Source organism: Aythya fuligula, chromosome 18 (assembly GCF_009819795.1).
Source record: "Aythya fuligula isolate bAytFul2 chromosome 18, bAytFul2.pri, whole genome shotgun sequence".
Taxonomy (NCBI): Eukaryota; Metazoa; Chordata; class Aves; order Anseriformes; family Anatidae; genus Aythya; species Aythya fuligula.
Genome location: NC_045576.1, coordinates 179,195 through 197,218, shown reverse-complemented (window position 1 = coordinate 197,218; position 18,024 = coordinate 179,195). Strand labels below are relative to the sequence as shown.

The window sequence follows — 18,024 nt, the reverse complement described above, 5'->3', positions numbered from 1 at the left end:
CTCCCTCTTTTTTTTTTTTTTCATTCTAACATGTTCAGTGGCTTCCACATAACAACTCACAAAGTGGCTGGCTGACTGCTTGTTGTAAAAACAATCTGTAAAACCACTATAGGGGTGACAACCACTGTTAGAATATACATTTGGACTCAGCTGAAAGAGAAGGAACACTGTTAATTCCCCATCAGGAAATACTGTAGACCTTATGTGCATTGCTTTCACAAAGTCTTTCTCCTCTAATTCCGCAGCTGAGATGGTCTGCAGGAGACAGTGAGGGGTCAGGGAATAAAACTTCAGGTGCTGATGGCAGTAATGTCTCCTAGGTAGTGTATGAGCACTCCTTTTGCTAGAATGTGCATGCACACTGCACATCTTGACAAACAGTACTGATAACTTGTCCTTGCTGGACAGAGGTCCGTCTTCAACAGGTGTGATGAAATGGAAGCTGTTTTAGGATATAGCATAGCATGGGAAATAGCAGGTCTGAGATCTGTCCATGAAGACCAGCAGAATATGGATGACGAATGTGACTACAAGAGACAGATGTTAGAGATTACACACCCAACTATTGTTGTTTCTGGTCTCAGCCAGTGCCAGCAATGGTCTATTTATATTAACCTCCTCTGGATGGGTGCAACAAGGCACTGTCGTTAACATACAGACTGTTACAAAATACAAGATTCTGTGTTAAGACAAATTTCATAGTTAAACATGGCAATGAGTCACTAGAGGGAAGAGCAGGGAACTTCTTGTGGCAACAAAGTGTTAAATAATCAGCTAAACAGAGTGGTTCTCACCTATCTGAGGAATAAATAATTGAACGTCAAAGGGAGTGAGGCAGTCTCTATTTAATGAAGACGAAAGCTATCTCCTGGACAAGGAAGGAGTACTGTGAGATTTTGATGCAGGCTTTCTTGTGAAGGGATCTCCTTAGTAGATACAGCAAAGTAAAAGGTATGCTTAGGAAGCTGTGTACCACCCTGCCAGGAGAGGACAGTATTCTAGAGTGATAAGGGAATGAGAGAGAAATTTCTGGGTTATTTTTACTCTAAGTGGTTTAATTGTGGTTTTCCTTTCTTTTTTACTTCTGTCTTTCACAGGCATCTGTAACTGCTTTGCAGAAATTAGATGTTGTGAATAAAGTATAACATTAGAATTGTATGGTAACATAGCTGCACTGGAAGGTGAGTTTTAGACAAATGGATGACACCAAGGCATTGTTCATTGAAGGTTACAGTAGATGTTTCAGTCAGGGGAATCTCAACTAGTACACTTTCTACTCAGTCCTCTCAGAGCCTTCTGCTATGTGGTAAAGAGCTGGCACCAAAGGCATGGATCCTCTGACATGCAGCAAAACACTATGACATATACTTGGATTATAAAGGTTTATAGGGGCCTTGTTACACTGCAGTGTACTGAAAAATGAGTTCTTTTTCTCCTCTATTTGTAGCCTTCTGTCAGAGAGGACTTCAGTTTTCAGTCCTGGTGAAGGCTCTGACTTCAGAGCAGTGTAGGTGTATGTCTCATGTCTCCTGTTACCAGGTTTCACAAAGCTTCCTGTTCAACAGGAAGAAACATGAAATTGTCCTGGGAAGGCCTCTGCAGTCGCTGTGATGCACCAGAGGTTCACTCCCTAGCTCCTCTGAAATGTCCTGTGGAGTTTCTTTCAAGTATAGAATTTGGATCAGGATCAGAATCACCCTGTCACATCAAGGGTGTCTTCTCCAGATGCTGAAGCACCAAAATTGTCTAAGGAGACTGTACAACTTTAGCTTTGTTATAGTGGGTTACACTTTATGTAGACGTTTCTTTTTTCTTTCTTTAATCTTTAAATCCACAAAGGGATTTCTGTATCTCAACCCTAGTCTGAACTCCACTTGGTGAGAGAGTAAATGATTTCAGAGAATATGACAGGGTGTTTTCCCAGCTTACAGCAGGTGTCTCTGGCTACTGTGAAAACTGAAGTTTGTGTTTTCTCTTAATTAACTTATAATATCCCTCCTACCACAGGTTCTGTGTTATTTCTCTGTGCCTCTCCTACCCACTGAGGTTGAGCTAGGCAGTGAAGCTGAAACAGAGGGAAGAGGTTATCTACTTCAGCTCAGTCATGCAGAAATTTGAGAGGAGAAACTGATAATAACTAGAAAAAGAAAACAGCTGCTCAGTGGACAGAATGGAAGATACTTTCACAGGTAGTAATATCAAGGAAAAGCAGCCAGAAAGTGAGTGGAAGGATGGACAGGCTCATCCCCATGACACAGAGCATCCAGGAACATCCTCAGCTCTCCTCAGCTGGAGACTCCTGCTTGCAGTTTGAGTATTGCCCATGTTCCATACACCCTGGGGAGCCTGTGCAGCCAATTGCATCCAAGGATGCAGCTGCTTGGCCTCTGGCTACAGCATACTGCTGCAGGAGCTATCTTTATTCCCACCTCTGCCAGAGTCCAGAGATACCCAGACTTGGCCTACAACAAAACTCAGCCAAATGCTAGTGTTACACAGTGGCTTTTTGTTTGTTTGTTTGTTTGTTTGTTTTATTTTCTTCAAAGCTTATGTTAGGTAAAAAATGTTAACATTGCATTTTTGGTTGAAAGGCACACTGCTGGTTCTCCTGTAGCCTGATGCCCATAAAGAGCCCAAAGCTTCTGCTTTGTTTATATACATATCTCTTATGCATTCCTATCATTCACACTCCCTCTTTTTATCCTTTCCATTATATTGTCTCCCATGCATGAGGTAGAATACAGTCACTTAACTCAGCCATATGCTAACCATATGTGGAAGCTCCAGGCACTGAGTTCACTGTCTATTCATTTAAATATTTTATTTGGACATTCCCTGAGTGGCATGTCCTTCTCTACAGCACTCCAGCTGTCCTATGTGCTCAACCAGTTGCCCAGTGAGTCACTAGGAGGCATATCCGAAAGTGGAGTAGGTTGGGACTATTCATGAAATTCAGGGTTGTGGCTGAACCCTGGGATGGGTAAGAGCACAACATAACTACCACGACACATGCTGTGTTGAGGAGTTGCAGGGGGAATCACCTTACAGACTGAGTGCTGGCAAAAGCAGGCTTTCTTGGCAAGGTTACAGCAGTTTTAGCACTTCCATCATCAACAAGAAGTGATCTGATGAGGTATGCACCATCTCTGTTGGACTGGGGTATTGTGGCTAAACATTTCTGCATCCTCAAGGCAGGGCAGGGCTGTGAGCAAAGACTCCATTTGCAGCAGGGCTGCTTTTTTACAGAGAGTCTTAAAAATAGCAAAGGCAAATTGGAAGCTGGCTAGAGGGAAAGCAAATTAAGGGGAAAGGGATCATAAATAACTATGAAGACAGTGCAGAACTGCTTGGCAGATCATACTCAAAAGGGGTTCTCAATGGTCCCTTGTCAAAGGGAAGTTCGCACAGAAGGAAATCCTGCAGGGAATTCCCTAGGCTTCTCTCTAGTCAGTAATTCCAGAAATGAATGGCATGTTGACATTGAGAGTATTTATTCAAATGTTAACTTTAAGTGAAGCTGGGAGAGAACATTGTGTTCTGCACAGAACAAGCTCAGAATTCAGAATCATCCTGCAACTGAGGACACATGCTGAAAGTGTAAGAAGCTGTTCGGTAAAGATGTGCATAAGATTGGAGATTTCATCAGAAATAAGTGACAAAGGCTGGCAATGGAGCAGCTCACAAAGATGTAGGAGCTCTTGAGGATCTGAAATTGAATCAGCAGGGTTGTGCTATTACAAAAGCAGTCAGCATTTTCCATTGTATAAAACAGGGGTGTTGTTTGTGAGGCATGAAAGTATTCCTTCAACTTTACTAGGAAATCATGAAGCCTCAGCTGGAATATTTTATCTTGTTTGAGCTCCACACTTCATGAAAAATGTAAGCCAGTTGGAAGAGTTCTGGACACTTTGTCCAGAAAAGAGTTTCGAGAATGATGAGAGATGTGGAAAACATGGCATGTGCGCAGGTGTGAAGAGATGGGGTCTATTTGCCCTAAGAAAGTGAAGATAAGAATGGGGACATGGAAGTAGGCTGTTTGCAATGCTTATGGTGACTAGAGGATACAGTAATGTGTCAGCTGCAATGCGGACAACATTAACTCTTCCTGGCTGTCTAAGCTAGTGGAGTGTGGGAGCAGGGAGTTGCCTGGGATTCAGTGTCACTGCAGATCTGTAAAAGTAGGTGGCACAAAACTGTGAAAAGTCATGTTGGCCTTTGTTTGGAGTACAGCAGAGACCAAATGACTTCTTAAAATCCCTGTCACGCCTGTTTTTTCAGTCTGTAAAGCCTAACCTATATGAAAATATTAATGTAGAGGATGACAAATATTAATGTAGAGGATGCCTGGTACTCACATGAGAGTTGTTTTTTATTCAATATTGTTGGTTTCCAATATTTTTAAATACATCATATATAACTACACTATTGGCATACAACTGCTGTTTTGCTTTTCCTGCCCCTCTAAGTCAGAAAGAACCTTAATATAAGTTGAGAAGAACATTTGCTGTGCTTCACGTCATGTGTCCTTACGTGTACATGTGCTGAATATTCCCACTATGGTTCCTCATCCTCCCTGGACAGTCCTGCCCTCCTGCTCCCTTAAAGAAGGCAGGATTATTCAGTGGTCCTGCATCCAGGACAGCAGCACCGGATGGGCTCCATGCCTTGCAGTTGATCTGCTGGGATGGGTGCACAGACAGAATCCTGGAGGGAGAATAGGCTTTGAAGAAGGTCAGGGAGTAAAAGCTATACAAATTTTGGTACAATGAGGTTCTATGCTGCTCCTCACCCTGAATCCTTTGTGTAGTTCTGCTCCTTCCTCCTGAAGATAGGAAGTATTGGATGGCCAGTCCAGTTCGACAAATGCCTTTCCAAACATGACCAACACTGCACCACCCCTGCTGCTCCAACTAGCTGTTACCATTTGTGTCCTTCCTCACAAAATGCAGAGGCCTTTGTTAGATTAAATAGGCTTTTTGCTCTCGGTGCTTGCTATTCAGACAAGGGAACTCAAGATAAGCAGTCTGAAACCTGGGGACCAATGGGATTTTTGGGGGAAGTAACATGACGATTCTTACAAGACTTCCAAATACAGCAGAACCTGCCACCATTATTCTGTCAGCTGCTTGCAACATTTAGTGCCTTTCTACATTGTGATTATTGGTCTTGTATCTTATCTGACCATACTAGCATTTCCACTGAGAGTGATCTGATTTTCATTGTCTTTACATGATAAACACAAGGAAATTGGTACTTAAATGGAAAAAATAGAATATATGAGACAGTGTCCTTACCCAGAAAAATAATATGTTAGAAAAAAACTGTAATGAAAGATGTGGGGCAACTCTTTATTGAACAAACAGATCTGCACAGGTAAATGAGCCAGCCGACAGACAGCATGTTCTTGTGTATCTCCACCTGCTGGCCAAATCAGATGAACATTCCACATTTATTCTCTGAAGCTGATTGGACTCAAATCCTGAAGCCATTCTAAAAGCTTCCAACCTGTAAAGGTCTGCATAATGAAAAAAAATTGTTTTCACAATATGGCCTGTTATAGGAAGGTTGAATACATTACATTTGGAATGCTGGGCATCTATTTTGTGCAACGTCTATAGCCATCATAGCTTGTAATGTCAAAACATAAGGAAAAATATAGAGATGACTAACCACTCTAAAACTACTGGAAAGCCTTTATCTGTAGCTGTGATGGTCCTTATTTTGCAGACTGCATCATTCCTGTGAGGAATCATGCTGTCTGGAAGTATGATAAAGATATCTTTACTGGGATTTGGGGGGTTAAGTATCTGTACCAGCTTTCTGTTTAGAATTTGACACAACCAAGCAGGGATGATAAACTCAAGGAAGTGTGTGTAAAGGACACTCATCAAAGTCCACAGCACTGACTGGGCTCGAGGAGAGCTTACTGTAGTGCCCTTAGATACATGTATGTTTCACCATCCCCATCACTGTCTGAGTAGGGCAGGATTTGATTCACCTGTCTGAAGGTACTGTGTGAAGGTACTGTGCATGGGTGAACATCACCATTTGAACTGGATCTTCTAGTCTCACTGTTTATCAATGAAAAGAAATAATTACCTTCACCTCTCAGTTATCTTCCTGTTGTAGGCATCTAAAATAGCTAACGTGACCTACACCCTAAAAATGACTGGAAGGCCAGACAAGCACCTCTGCAGATCAGACTGGGGAAAACATTTATATGGGAGCAGGAAGTCTTATGGGTTTAGGGAATTGAAGTAGCAGAAATATGAGAAATATGACCTCTCAGGGTAGCAATGATTAAGAAAAAAAAATATGTCTGCAGAAACTTTCATTGCATAAGAAGAATCTAGAAGGTCACATGGAGGCTGGAAGGAAGTTAGTGGAAAGGCAATGGAGACTTTATAAGTACAACTTCAGAGATTATCTCTGGGAGGAGAACACCTTCCCTGTAGCACACTTTGCCTCATTCAGTTTAGCCACAACATATAGCTTATAGCAGGACAGAGAAACAGTTTAGTGTTCCTCTGAAGAGCTGTAAGCCCTGCTGAAAGCTTTTCTGTGTACTAGTATCTGTGTGTGCAGTAGTCAAAGGTTTGATGCAGCAGATGGAAGGGAAAATATTTTTTTCTGCTGATGGATCAATGAATGGGAGAGAAATGGTTACTCTGAGAAATAACTGTCTAAAGGTGAGAAGGTCCACCCCAGGCCTGCAGCACTGGATGTTCTTCGACACTATGTCCCCTGTGACCTTGCATTGGGGACATATTCTGCTTTGGATTTTTTTACCCATCAAGTTTTAGACTTTAAAATCTCCCGTGTTTGGCTATCCCCACGCTTACAGTCTTCAACCTTAGCCTTACTACTCACAGCCACACAGTCCCTTGCACCTTCTGCAAGCCCTCTATGACATGCACTCAATTCATTGTTGTCCTACATTCACCACACATTCCAAGGTAAGAGGAAATGGCTATTAGAAGCCACTTGATTGTAAGCAGCCCCAGGCCCTCATCCCCCTATCTTGAAGCCCGTGCTGCCCTGTAGGGAAAATTTGGGCAGGGGTATTGGTGCTTGTGACTCTGGATGGAAAGTGCAGGGTGTGCAACCCACCCTTTGCTGGCCTGGTCCTTCTCAGCATCAGGGAAGGGGCTGTCAGGATATCTGCTTCTGCTTTCTGGGGATGTAGGAGGGTGTTGGCAGCTAGAGGTGAGGGCAGTTAAGTGGGAATGGAGTCTTCACAGCCCACATGGGTGGGTTTAGGAGTCCTCTTTGCAGACAAGGGGAGAAAAAAGGTAGGAGGAGTGGAGACAGTGGCAATCACCCTTGTACTCAACTCCCAGATTTCTGAACCAACCAGACACCCCTCAGCACTCCAATTCCCTTATTTGCTTTAGAAGAAAATTAGAACATGGGAGTTCTTGTTATTTCTTCCTCATCAGAACTGTACTGCTCTTTCCATTGTTTTTACCTCACCAAACAGTGGTGGTCTCCATCCCTGGGGAGTCAGCTCTCCATCTGCACTCCTGTTGGGCTCAAAGTTCAGCTCCCGCGTTGACCTGTTGGGAGAAACATGAAATAAGGCCTCCAGAAACTGCCAGTTATCTTATGGCCTTCATATTTCAAGTGAACTGGTTCAAGTCCTGGCTTGATAAACATTCCATTGCTCTATGCAGGCTCTTCTATCTTTGCCTGTGACTAAGATGAGGAGCTATTATTGTGCATGATCTTAACGAATGAGGAACTGCTATTGTGTGTTATCTTACTGAAGAGAAGCCATGAAGTGCTTAAGTGAAGCGCTCTAGACCCCTATTGGGTCCTCAGGACCTGTGTCCATTTTCTCAGTTCAGCTGAGATTGCTATTTGCTCCTGTGTACAAGGATGTCCCATCTCTTCCCTTCCCAAGACAGGTACCATTGCAGCAACTCAGCTAGAAGCTCTGTTGTTGTGCTGGAATTACAGGAAATAAATGTTTCCAGGCTGGTCCGGGTTGCAAAATCACAGTGTGTGAAGCTTTCAAAACTTCTCATGTATATGAGCTGATGGGAGGACTGTGAATAGGAGGATATCCTGTCTGAGACAGAGTGCAAAATAGACAGGGTGCTGATGCTTACATTCAGTGTTGAGCGCTTCTGAACAACCTGTGGGTAATTTGGAGGCAGGTGTAGGTAAGGTGAAAAGATTTCTGCCCTGAATATCTCCTACCTGAAAGTCCCCATCAAAGAACTGCATTTGTTTACATGTTGCTATTTCACAGAGTTGGCAGGTGGCTTCTAGCTGGCATTTTTCACAGCCCAAAGCAAGAAAACTAGCACTGCAGCTTTTTGGCTGCATTTCTACACAGTGCTTCAAATTTAGTTCAGGCAGTGTTAGGACTGCTCTTACCTTCATGCAATTTTATTAGGGCTGAGCCTCTCCCCTGTAGCCTTAGGGCTACACTGCCATCACCTGAAAGAAATGGGTATTTATATAGTAATTCCCTAGTATGACATTTTCTTATCAATAATAATTGCAGTTTTGTGTTGTGATTTCAAATGAGAGAATATGTGAGTCCATGCAGAGGGAGACATGATGGGGAAGGACAGGAAAGCAAAGGAGTCAAGAAGCTAAGCAGCAGTCAGGGTAGGAGGGTAGAGGTGCTATCTGATTTCTGAAAGGTGTAAGGAATAGCGTAGCCTCTTAAATTCATCTTCTTTGCATAGATAATATTTATCCATCTTTAAAAAAAGTGGAGAAAACAATCTCCTTTGCTTTAACATTCAGTTAATCCTCTTTTTGATATGAGAGTGTAGTAAGGCATTGGCTGAATGGTGCTGGCAGAGCAGATGAGACTGCATATAACCTGGATTGTAACAGAATGTGGAGAAATTTCTAGGCTGCATGGCATGGGTGGTCTTGGAGTGTTTTTTGAATGGAGAGCCTTAGAATTAGATTGCCATGCCGAGTCTGAATGCACTGTGTGCCCAGAGTGCACAGTTACTATGTCATTAGCCCTATGGTTGCTCACTGTCTTTGGGAGTGGTTTACTACTGTGTGTGGGTGGTAGATTCAGCTGGAAAATATTTGACTATGCAGAAGAAATTCTCAGATGTGCTGCAGCTGTGATACCTCTTGCATTAGTCAAACAATAGTACTCCATCTACGTTGTCCATCACATTAAAGATGACACATACTTATGACACAAGTGTTTGTGTGGCTTTCTGTCGTCTTGCTTTCTCAGCTGAGGTCAGCCTTACATGGTGTGTTCTTATTTCCAGGCTTTTCTTGTCTACAATGTTATGTTCTTCCCATTTACTGAACAGCTTTTTTCTTCCTGGAAAGCAAGAAGTCTGCTTTCATATTATCTTGATCCTGATTAAGGCCCATTTATTCTCATCATCACAAAAATCACCACTAAAATGCCACCTGCAAAACCAAGTTTTAGGACATGGACTTTCAAGCAGTCTGAAAGGTGTAGCGGCAAGTAGTTATTTCCTTGAAAGGAATCTTGAGAAGTCCAACGCTTCAGAGGCTCAGGAAAGTTTTCTCTGTCTGCCTGAAAAAATAGATACTACCTAGTATTCTTCTTGTACCACCAGCCATCTTTTACCACTGACTTGACTAACCCACCTTGGAATCTACAGCTGGAATGTCCATGGCTCTTTGCCCTTCTTGCACCTTGTCCACGGGCCATTGTCATGAATGGTGCCTGGCATAACATATACAGATAAGAGATGGTAACAGTGTTTGCGGTCATGTTTTATGCAGTACCATTGCCATTAGGACACTTGTTTGGTCAGAGAATACCCACAGAAACTCAAAGGGGCTTTTGCATGTCTTGAGGTTCTCCATCCTAAAATATATAATTCACTACATCTATGTCTCCTAGCTTCTATGCAATGCCAGAGCTGAGAGCACTGTAACATTAGGATGTCACAAGCTCAACTATCCTTTTCTAAGACACATAATTTTAAAGGATTGTAAGCGCACTAAAAGGAAGCCTCCCTGCTGCACTATAATAAGCTAGACCTTAATCAAGAACATGAAAGCAATTTTAATAATGCTGCATTTCATTGGGTAATTGGAGTGTGACAACAGACTAAGCAGGAGACGTTTCTGACCTGCAATCGTACAATGATGTTTGCATTTTCACTGATTTTGTTGTGAGAGAGGGAGAAAAGTGGGTCTGTACAGACAGTGACCATTCTCCAGAGGAAGTGCATGCGAGATCTATGCTGACAGCCTGAGCACAGCCTGGAAAGAATCCAGCTAAGGGTGACTCTAAAGCTGGTTGGTCATTTTGTAACTTCCAACCTTTACCAAATCTTGAACTCTTTATTTTGACAGAGTAAACAAGAATTATTTTATCTTTGCTCGGTTAGAAAGCAACAGCAAAGCAAGCTGAAAACATGTTGTTTCTTTGAGGGAGATGGCCCAGAAGTTCCCTTAGATAGGCGTATTCCTGGAGCTCCTGCCTAGCACACCTTGTCGTGTACCTGAGCACATCAGTCTGAAACTCAATGAAGTCAGGTGCAATTCATTACAGGGACTCTTTCCTGTAAGACAACAAGTTCTACAACACCGGAAAACAGTGAGGGTATTCACCATTTACAGACAAATTTTAGTTCTCAGTTGCTGGTTGCCAGACCTGAAGTAAGAGATCAGTGGATGGAAGGAACATAACCACATCATTCTCTAGTATTTCCTCTGCCTACATATTTTTCTAGCTCTCTGAGAGAGTTAGGGAGTTTGGATGGATTTAGTCTGTAGGCTGGGCTTTTTGTTTTGTATCTCACCAGCCATAGTCAATACCTACTCTAACTAAACTTAAGAACTGCAGCTGAGACAGTAAGTCCTCTATGGAGATGACTAAGAGATGTCAAGCATTTCTACTATGTCTGTTCTCTTACAGATAAAACCTCCTAGTGACAGTTTCCCTGTGATACAGAATGCCCTAGCTAAAGGGTGGTGTAGTAACCTTACCCTGGTAAAGTGGCCTAAAATGTAGAAAAGCAAAGTGTGTCTCAGTAAATGCTGGAAACAGCATTATTATCACTACCACACTTGCAACATAGGGTCACTTTTGTCTGGCATATTGTTTGCAAAAGGAAGTGCATGGTACTCAGTGCTCATTTTAAAAGATACTTTGAAAGACGAAATAAGGACTGTTGTCAGCAGCTTCTCCCATGCTGCTGGAATAGTAACAAGCACCTCTTCTGTCAACACATAGACATAAAATTTCAAGAACTCTTCCATAATTGTGTCTCCATGGCAACATTTAAGGCTGGAGAATAAAAACTATATTGCAGCCTCAGTCTCTTTGGAGGCTGCAGGGTAGGATGGAGCTGGATTTCAGTTCTGACATGGCAACTGCTGCTGAAATAGTTCATGTCCCACAGAGTGCTCTGCTTTAAGCACTTAAGAGATTGAATCTCATGTTTCATGCAGGTGCAGGGAGATTTGCATCTGTCAGTTCTGCATGCTTTTCCTGTCTCTAATTTAAAATAAGTATGAGGATGGAAGTAAAGATCAGGGCCTTGGGAGGCCCCTGGGCTAATGTTACTTTGCAGTGCAATGAGAAGACACCATGTTGTTGACAAACTCATGCACAGACTGGCTGGTTGGGCCTTTTAAGCTGATGTTACCATAGCCCTATAGTGTTCAGTACTGCAGGGCTCACTGGGCCAAAATGGTGGAGCACAAGAGAAGAAGCAGCTGCTGTGATAAATCAGGAGATTCTTTATGCTGTAGTCTGCAGGAGGTCAGCAAGGGAGAGACAGGATGAATTGATGCAAAGGTCAGACCTTCATGTTTAAACTAAACAAAATCTCCTTGTGCTATGTGCCCTGTATGGAACCAGAGGAAAATATTTTCACTGTACTCTCAATTCACCCATTCCTTCTGCTTCTACAGTTTTGAATGTTTTACTCCAGTCTCAAGGCATTGTGAGTGATTTCCTCTCCTCACACGCACAAGCCTACCGATTCCTCTTGCCTTAGGGCTGTTTTCCCCCACAATATCAAGGAATGAAGTGCCATTAAACTGTTTCTGATTCATCACAAATGTGGGAAAGATTTTAGCAAGAAAGGGGAGGTAAGAAATAAAAGCACTCCCATCGGTTTGTTTCTTTCTGCCTAGGTGAGGTGTGTTTCCAGAAAGCCAGATAGAGTGTGTGTTATGGTTCTGCTCGAGTGGGCAGCCAAGCTCCACCACAGCCGCTCTCTCACTCCCCCTCCTCAAAGAGGAATGGGGAGAAAATATGATGAAAAGGGCTCAAAGGTTGAGATAAGGACGAGAAGATCACTCAGTAATTATTGTAACGGGCAAAACAGACTTGGCATAGGGAGATAGTAAGATTTATTGCCTATTACTAACAAGCTAGAAAAGTGAGAAACAAAGGAAAGAAAGGAAAAGCACCTTCCCCCCCCCCATCCACCCTCTTCCACCTCCTCCCCCTGAGCGGCGCAGGGGAATGGTGGTTATGGTCAGTCTACAGCACTTCTTCTCTGTTGCTCCTTCTCGGTCACTCTCATCCCCTGTGCTGTGGGGTCCCACCCACGGGATGCAGTCCTTGATGAACTGATCCAGCGTGGGCTTCCCACAGGCAGCAGCTCTTCCAGAACTGCTCCAGATATGGGTCCATACCACAGGGTCCAACCGTCAGGAGCAAACTGCTCCAACCTGGATCCCCCACGGGCAGCAGCTTCTGCCAGGTCACCTGCTCCTGCGTGGTCTCCTCTCCACGGGCTACAGGTCCGGCCCGGAATCTGCTCTGGCAGGGGTCTTTCACAGGTGGCAGCCTCCATCGGTGCAGGGCCACCTGCTCCACCGTGGTCTCCTCCACGGGCTGCAGTGTGGAACCCTGCTCCACTGTGGTACTCTGTGGGCTGCAGGGGGACATCCTGCTTCACCACGGTCCTCACCACAGGCCGCAGGGGACTTCTGCTCCGGAGCCTGGAGCATCTCTCCCCCTCCTTCTACACTGACCTTGGTGCCTGCAAGACTGTTCCTCACTCCTCTCACTCTCCCAGCTGCTGTGTGGTGCAGCATTTTTTTCCCTGTCTTAAATATGCTCTCAGAGGCACAAACAACATCGCTTATTGGCTCGGCTCTGGTCAGCAGCAGGACCTTTATCTAACATGGGGCAGCTTCTAGATTCTTCTCACAGAAACCACCCCTATGGCCCCCTGTTACCAAAACCTTGCCACGTAAACACACTACAGTGTGTCAGCTTCAAGCAGCCTGGAGGTTTGGACAGTGGAGAGCATTATTATGCAGTTAAAGGAAAGCTGTTTACAAAGTAGGCCTGTTCGCACTCCTTTTGACTCCTGGGTCCAACCAAGTTTTGCACTTTGGGGAGCCACAGACAGGCAGCAAATCTTGCAGAAAGCCTGTAAATATGCAAGGAAAGAATAGGAGGTCTGCAAACTGTCTACACAGACAGGTGATTCCTACATGGCACCAGTGAGTGCAAAGTGAGTGCAAAAAAAGACGGGGTAAGACTGGGCAGGCTGTTTTACCTTACCACAAATATCACTTCTAATTCTGCATCTTATCAGGAACAGTGTGAGAAGCTTGCAGGGTTTCTTCTTGTGGCATTGAGGAGTGACAGGAGAAAATTTAATTTGCTGTTCTTCATCCACGTCAGAGTGACATGTGCATCTTATCACAGAATCATAGAATAGCTTGGGCTGAAAGGGCATTAAAGATCATCTAGTTCCAAACCCTCTGCCATGGGCAGGGACACCTCCCACCAGGCCAGGTTACTCAAAGCCCCATCCAACCTGGCCTTGAGCATTTCCAGGGATGGGGCATCCGCAGCTTCTCTGGGCAATCTGTTCCAGTGTCTCACCACCCTCAGAGTACAGAATTTCCTCCTTATATCTAATGTAAACCTACCCTCGTTTAGTTTAAAGCCATTACCCGTTGTCCTATCACTACACTACCTGTCAAAGAATCCCTCCCCAGCTTTCCTGTAGGCGAGATCCTGCACAGCTTTACAATATTTGATCCAGACACTGTATTTGGAGCTGCTCAACATTACAGTTTTCTTGCTGTTAAAACTAGAACAAACTCAAAACCTATCTATAAAGATGTGAGATAGCACCAGCAGTTGGGTGACACCTAGTACCTGACACAGAACCTTAAGACAAGGGAAAGTTTCTGTACAGTAAACAGACCCAGAGATCCTCTAGCTGACTCTGTCCCATTCTCAGTTTGGCCAATGAAACTATGGAGCATGTAGCTCCTAAAATGGCACTACAACATAACACCATGCAGCGCTACTAAACCTATTCCTGAAAGCAATATGAATACACTCAGGGAGTATTATGCAAACTTAAGGCTTATGATTAATGTTTGGCTTATGCTGCATTTTCAAACTGTAAATCAGCTAATCAGCTGCTTTGACCTCAGAGGATTAATGGAGAAGGGACACAAAATGTCCTCTTCAGCTGTTACACGTTGATCCAAAAATCACCCACACTGGGGCCTCTTTAGAAGTTGTGTTTCCTGACTAACATAGAGACACAGAGCATGTGTCTCTGAAGGCCTGACACATCATGCCATTTCTCATTCTGCCAAAAAGATGCAAATTGAGCTTTTTTTTTTTTTTTCCCCCAAAAAAACAGGTTTCTGCTTTCATTTGGGAGAAAATGCTTAACCACATTCGTGAAAACCATCTTTTGTTCTGTTGTCATGCATACGTTGGGTCTTGGAACTATTTTTGCTCTTGCTATATCATTTCTGTGTAGACACAGCTTATGTGTTAGGATTGAATGGAGGGCAGGGACAGGTGACGTAGTGGGGGCCACCTGACCAGGAAGACCGAGAGGATGATAACCACTACTGATAGATAGGAGCAGCCTCATGTGCACAAGCTATGGTCCTCATGGGGGAATTCAATCAACTGATTATCTACTGGGGGGACAGCACAGCAGGGCATAAGCAATCCAGGAGATTCCTGGATTGCACTGTTGATAACTTTCTTCTCCAAGTGATAGAGGAACCAATAAAGGAGAGGTGCTATGCTGGACCATATTCTCACCAGGGGGAACGTAAATCTCAAGGGCAGCCTTGGCTACAGTGACCATGAAAAGGTGAAATTCCAGATCCTTAGGGCAGTGAGTAGGGTGCACAGCAAAATCATTATCCTGGACGTCAGGAGAGCAGACTTTGGCCTGTTCAGCATTCTGCTTGTTGAGTACCATGGGGGGAAGAGAGTCCCAAGAAAGCTGGTTGATGTTTGAAGGTCACCTCATCCAAGCTCAAGAGTGATGTGTCCCAGCAAAGAGGAGCTCAGGCAAAAATGCCAGGAGGCCTGCATGGATGAACAAGAAGCTCCTGGACGAAGTCAAACACAAAAAGGAAGCCTACAGATGGTGTAATCAAGGACAGGTAGCCTTGGATGAATAGAGATGTTGTTTGAGCAACTAGTGATCATGTTTGGAAAGCTAAAGCCCTGATAGAATTAAATCTGGCCAGGGACATAAAGGGCAACAAGAAAGACTTCTACGAAGTATGCAGTGATAAAAGGAAGACTAGGGAAAATGAGGGCCCACTCCAGAAGGAAATGGAAGACCTGGTCACCCAGGATATGGAGAAGGCTTAGGTGACTTTTTTGTCTTCACCAGCAAGTGCTCTAGCCACACTACCCAAGTTGCAGGGACTGGGAGAATGAAGAACTACCCACTGTAGGAAAAGAACAGGTCTGAAACAGTCCAAGGAACCTAAATGTGCACAAGTCCATGGGACCTGATGCGATGCATCCGAGGCTCCTAAGAAAACTAGCAGATGAGGTTGCTAAGCCACCATCCATCGTAATTGAAAAGTTGTGGCAGTCTGTTGAAGTTCCCAGTGACTGGAAGAGTCACTGGGAACATAACCCCCATTTTTAAAAACAGAAAAAAGGAAGGTCTGGGGAACTACAGGCCGGTTAGTCTCACATCTGTTCCTGGCAAGATCATGGAGCAGATCCTCCTGGAAACCATGCTAATTCACATGGAAAACAGAGAGGTGAGTGATGACAGCCAGCATGACTTCACTAAGGACAAATCACGCCTGACAAATTTGGTGGCTTTCTATGATGGAGTTACAGCTTAGGTGGATAGGGAAAGAGCAGCTAATGTCATCTACTTGGATGTGTGCAAAGCATTTGACACTGACCCGCATTACATCCTTATTTGTAAATTGAAGAGACATAGATTTGATGTATGGACCATTGAGTGCATAAAGAACTGTCTGGATGGTTATACTCAAAAGAGTTGCGGTCAACAGCTCAATGTCCAGGTGAAGACTGGTGACAAGTGGTGTTCTCAGGGGTCAGTGTTAGGCCTGGCATGATTTAACATCTTGGTGACATGGACAGTGGGATTGAATGCACCCTCAGCAAGTTTGCCAATGACACCAAGCCGTATGGTGCGGTCAACACACGTGGGGGAAAGGGATGCCATCCAGAGGGACCTGGACAAGCTTGAGAGTTGGGCCTACATGAACATTATGCAGTTCAACAAGGCCAAGTTCAAAGTCCTGCACCTGGGTTGGGGCAATCCCAAGCACAAATACAGGCTGGGTGGAGAATGGATTGAGAGCAGCTGAGGAAAAGGACTTGGGGGTGTTGGCTGACAAGAAGCTTGACATGAGTTCTGAGTCTTGGGAAGAAGGGGAGAGAGTGCAAAGCAAGAAGCAGGGTATGTGTCTTCAAGGATGTGAGCATGATAGGTTTGGGGGGATGGCACCTTCCCCCATCTGGCATCTGGAGTTCCTGAAGTAAGGACTTTGGGATCCCCTTTCCTGAAATTAAGAACCTGAAGCAACCCTTGAATACATCTGCATGTGTATGTATGTGAATGAATGTATATATGAAGAGAGAGGAAATGGTTCTTCCTTCTTTACCCAGTAGCCCTGTTATAGTTCTTGAAGAATATGTTGCCATCTTTTTTGTTGCTCAAATAAGCATTTATTTAGGATAGGGAGCCTTATGTGCCACCCATACAAGTGTTGACTGACAGCCCCTATGCTGTTACACACAAAGGCTTTCTCAGTATCTCCTGTCCTGTTGCCACTTGCCCATTTCCATCCAGAATATTGAGAGAGGTAGGATTTCAGGCTTTGGCAGGATTGGCTGTTGGTTGGATTCTGAGAATCTCAGTTTGAAACGAAGTGGTCAATGCAGTTCTTTGACTTGATTACACTAACTTGCTTATTTTCTTAGTTAATTGATAGGCAGTAGTATTTATTTTTGTTTGATGCTAATATATATATTTATTTTCTAAAGGAATGTTGCTGTCTTGGGCTTTTGAGCTAGACTTTTAAAGAAGTTGCTGTTCTAACTCCACTATGCCATTTGCAACTTCTGTGAAATTTTGCAATTAAATACTCTATGCTTTGCATGTGGCCAAAGATAATTTTGCATTTGATGAGAAAATAGGCAGAATGGTTAAACTAGAGGAGAATAAGAAGAAAAAAGCAGCAGCAGCAGTCTTTTGAGTATTAAAAGTGGTGTGACATAGAACCAAGCAGAAAAAGAAAATTTTGCAAGGGAAATAGCTTTTTTGAGGGGAAAAAAGTGCTGTGGTCTGTGTTTACATCACTAAAACTATGTCTTTGAGTTGCATTCCATGCGAAGAACAGGTCGAAAGGCAATTCCACTGTTTGGTCTTTGTTCCCAGGATAAGAGGCATAGCTGTCTGTGCTGCAGTTGCTGTGGGTGGGCAGGTCTCCTTGTCTGCACGGGGCTGCAGACAGGGTCCTGGGCTTGATTTAACTACACTTGGAAATGCTTTCTGCATAGATTGTGATCTCTGCATGCAGCTGTATCTTGCTATCCTGCTGAGTGTGGCCCTGGCGTACACCTGCACTGGAAGAACTGGTGATGCTACTCTGAATCTATTTCCACTGATCCTAGCAGGCTGCCAAGTGAGTGGGGGCTGGAAAGCAAGGCAGGAAGATAAGGGAAGAGATGGCGAGTGCAGAAAGGTGCAAACACCTTACTCATGGGGTACCTGGATCAGAGAACACTGAGAGTCAGACCCATTTGTACATATCATA

At 44.0% G+C, this 18,024-nt stretch overlaps 1 protein-coding gene across 6 annotated transcripts in view; it reads left to right on the top strand.

The window, feature by feature from the left end:
- Nucleotides 1-18,024, top strand: part of GAS7 (growth arrest specific 7) — a 110,723-nt gene that overhangs the window by 52,040 nt on the left and 40,659 nt on the right. The gene's annotated exons all lie outside the window — the stretch shown is intronic.